The sequence below is a fragment of the Capsicum annuum genome, chromosome 12 (assembly GCF_002878395.1).
Source record: "Capsicum annuum cultivar UCD-10X-F1 chromosome 12, UCD10Xv1.1, whole genome shotgun sequence".
NCBI lineage: Eukaryota > Viridiplantae > Streptophyta > Magnoliopsida > Solanales > Solanaceae > Capsicum > Capsicum annuum.
Window position 1 is genome coordinate 221,982,946 of NC_061122.1, and position 4,468 is coordinate 221,987,413.

The following is a 4,468-nucleotide window of genomic DNA, read 5'->3' on the forward strand; positions in this document are numbered from 1 at the left end:
CCCCCACTGTTGTTTGATATCTTTAAGTGCACCACATTTCTTTTAATTTGATATCATAACATGCCAAAAGTCGTAAGTTATAATATCTCATTTGTGTCAAAAACACACCTAATTAAGGTATTCCGTTTTTTTAAGTTTCGTACCTGAACTAGTGTGAGTTTTCTGCTTGAACTATCATCAAACACACCTCATCTTTCAATTGTTCCCTTTTCTTTCCTGAAATATCTTTTAAGTAAGACGAGCAAATCTTGACGGTATCGACAACATAAACTTCATGTCGAATTTCAGGCGGACTTTAATAGGCCATAATATACACTATCGATGAAGGTGAATAGATCATATAATTATCATCAACTATTTATCAAAACACATCTTAACTATCAATTGTTAATGTTTCCTACTTGAACGATGGTGATAGTCAAGCAGGAGACTCACACACTTGATAGTTCAGGTATGAAACTCGAAAAAAACAGGACACTTTAGACATTGATAAAGTAGAGTTAATGGTCAAAACACATTAAGTTATCACAATTTTCACGAGCTTCACACCCCAACTATCAACAATTCACGTTTCCTACCTATATATCAAAACACACCTAAAAACTAACTAGGTTAACTAGTAGTTGTTCCTTTCTCATCTGAATTATCACCATCTACTCAACTAGGTGTATTTTAGTACATAGATTAAGCCTGTCAAACGGGCCGGGTTGAACCGGCCCGGTCAGCCCATGGGTTGTAGGGTACCGAGTCCCGGGCCGATTTAATTTTTTAGTTGGGCTCAGTTAAATCGGCCCGAACCAAGCCTGCCGGTTAATCGGCCCCGTTGTCTTTAAAAAAAAATAAATTTGGAGATTTGGGTCAAACTAGCCGTTGGCCCAACGACTATATAGCCGTTTTTGGGTCCAAACGGCTAGTTTGGGCCCTTTTATTAATTTTTTTTCATTTAAAATATTTTTTAATCCCAAAAAAAATTCTGTAAATACCCTACACCTTCAAATCATTTTTTCACACAATTTTTCATTTTCTCAAATCTCATTCTCTCTCAATTCTCAAATATTCTATATATTTAATTTCCTAAAGTGCTCACTTTAATTTTTTTAATTTTGCGATTACAAAGTACGAGTGGAAGTTTCTAAAGTCGCAACCTTCGGATACTTCCAAAATTTGGTATTGTCGTTCCATCTCTTACGTTTAATTTTTATTTAGTGTATTAATTGTTGAATATTTAATTTTATTATATTTGTGTATTTTAATTTTTTTTGTTTAATTTATATTATGGATAAATTAAGAAACCTCGCTACTAAAGGTGTTAAAATTTTTTGTCCTGGAAGCGGTAGTGGTAGTAAAAAGTGAATTACTAGTGGTAGAGGTACTTCAAGTAGTGGATATACATGTGTGCCTTCGCCTCCGGTACCGCTTGGTACACCTTTTGAGAAAGAAATAGGTGTAGGTGCTCACGATATGGATTATGTAGAAGCTAAGGAAAATTACGGTATAGAAGAAGAAAATGAAGTAGATGCGGTTAATTTAGACGAAGATGATGAAAATATTGGTGAGAAACCCACAGTAGGAAATGCTAACGTTAGATCTAAATCGGTTAATCTCTCTCCCCGTGTCCCAAGAGTTCATAAAACAACTAGTATTGCATGACAATTTTTTGAACGTATATCATATACTGAGGTGCAATGCAATATTTGTCAACAAATATATAAGCATAAAAGAAGAGGTAAGCAAGGGGTACGAGTACGTTAATGAGACATATAGGTGATGCTCACAAAAGAGAGTTAAATATTGCACGAGGTGGTGGGGATGTTGGTGGTCCAACGCAAACTAGAATGGACCCATCAACTAATCAGGTAATGAAGAAGTATAATAAATTGAGGGACCAGGAAGAAATAGCTAAAATGGTAGCTGTGGGTTGTTTGCCTTTTAGTTTTCCTTCTTTTGATGCATTTATTCATTATATTCAACCAATTTATAATCCTATGTTTAATGGTATTCCTAGAAGTACTTGTCGGTCTGATATTTTTAGACGTCATTCACAATATTATTTTTATTTATCAACATTGTTAAAAAAATATTTAATGTAACTTGTCCCTAACTTCTGATTAGGTCGTGCTGTAAATAAAAATGATTATTTAACTGTTACTTGACATTGGATGGACAGTAATTTTTTGATGCAAAAATGTATTTTTTTTTTATATGATGAAGATCGTAAACATCCTGGAGATTTTATTGTTGATTCTATTGTTAAAGTTGTCGAATTTTATGGTATCGAAAATAAAATCTTATATATTGCTTTTGATAATGCTTCTAACAACAAGACTGCTATAACAAAGTTAAAATCTAAGCTATCTCCGCCGTTACCTGAAATTTTTCATATTAAGTGTGCATGTCATATATATAATTTAATTGTAAAAGATGATCTTCAGTTTTTTGAGCTTTATATTGAAAAAATTCGTCTTGTTGTTGGTTTTATTCAAAGAAATAATCGAAGAAAAAGAATTAGAGAATTTAAAGTTAAATTTCAAGAAAATGGACTTGCACCGATATTGATGCCTGAGGAAATTGATATTAGATGGAATTCTACGTATGATTTTCTAAAACTTGTTATAAATATAGAGTTTCTCTTACACTAGCTTTTAGCCAATATTGTGGTTCATTTGCTGATTGCATGCTACATGATTCTGATTGGGTTGTAATTAATGATCTTGTTAAGTTCTTAAAAAAATTTTATATAGCTACGGTTGAATTTTCCAATGCTTATTATCCTACTGTTTGTAATATTTTAGCATATATAGCCGATATTTCTGGTTTGCTCAAAGAATATAAAAATAAAGAAGGTTATAAAGAAGTTGTTGGTGCCATGTTTACTAAATTTTAAAAATATTTTTTTCCGATTCCCCCTATTTACTTGGTTTGTGTTATGCTAAATCCGTGCATGAAATATAATACTATGTGCCACTTTAGTATTATTATTTATGCTAACTTAGAAATAAATACTAACAATGATTTTGAACAAGTATTACAACCTGATTTGTGGACGGCTATGGGCTATGCGAATGAATACATAGAGAAATTATATAATCACTATGCTAATTTAGTTGATTTAGCCGTACCTACAAATATCACTCCAACTGTCGCTCTTCATCCTCCTGAGGAGCCATCATCTTCTAAAAGGTCGACATATAATGGTTTTCCTGATTCCTTTTATGATTTACCTTGTTGGAACAGTGTTTATGAAAGAGCTTACACATCAACTTATCAGAAAAAGATTAAATATTATCTTCGGTAGCCGCCGGAGGATTGCAGACGACGGATCGACACGTTGGATTAGTGGAGGAGTAATGAAACACAATATCCTGTGCTTTCAAGATTAGCTAGAGATATCTTGAATGTTCCAATGTCAACCGTTGCATCAGAGAGCGCCTTTAGTCAAGGACGACAGTAGCTTGGAGACAGCCGACACTCATTGGGAAGCACTGAAATGAATGTTCTAGTTTGCCTCAGAGATTAGATTAAGCGGAAAGAAGAAACCAAGGAATAGAACTGCAGCCGAACGACGAGCAGAAACTTGAAGAAATTATGTCTTCAGGGAGAACTCAGCAGAATCAAGTCCAATGCATGGTTTTGTCCCCGTTGACTATGACTATCTTATGCAAATTCCCGTTAATATTAACATGAACGAGTTGGAAAAAATGATGTATAATTTGTAGATTTTTCATTCATGTAAATTATAAATTTTGGATTATTTCGCAATCAATAAAATTTAAGATTCATTCACTCCTTAGTTCTTACTTTGTAATTTTTTTCATTTAATGATTTAAATTCAACTTCTAGTTTAAATTAAAAACTTACTTTTAATATATTATTAATTTACTATCAAGTGTTATTAATTTATTATATTAAGTTGCATATGTTTTGTATATTTATGTATATATCTTCTATAGATGTGTATATATATATATTTATATATATTTTAGTATATGTTTTATTTAAAGTAGTACATATATATTGAATGGTGCATATATATATATATGTATATATCTTCTATAGATGTGTATATTTAACGTATACATGTGTATATATTTCATAAATTAGTATATAACTATCTATGTATTGTAATGTATATATATATTGTACTATATTTTATTTAAAGTAGTACATATCTATTGAATGGTGCGTATATATGTGTATATATCTTCTATAGACGTGTATATTTAACGTATACATGTGTATATATTTTATAAATTAGTATACAGCTATATATATATATATATTGTAATGTATATATATATTGTAGTATATGTTTTATTTAAAGTAGTACATATATATTGAATGGTGCGTATATATGTGTATATATCTTCTATATACGTGTATATTTAACATATACATGTGTATATATTTTATAAATTAGTATATAATTATAAATATATATATATATATATATATATATATATATATATAT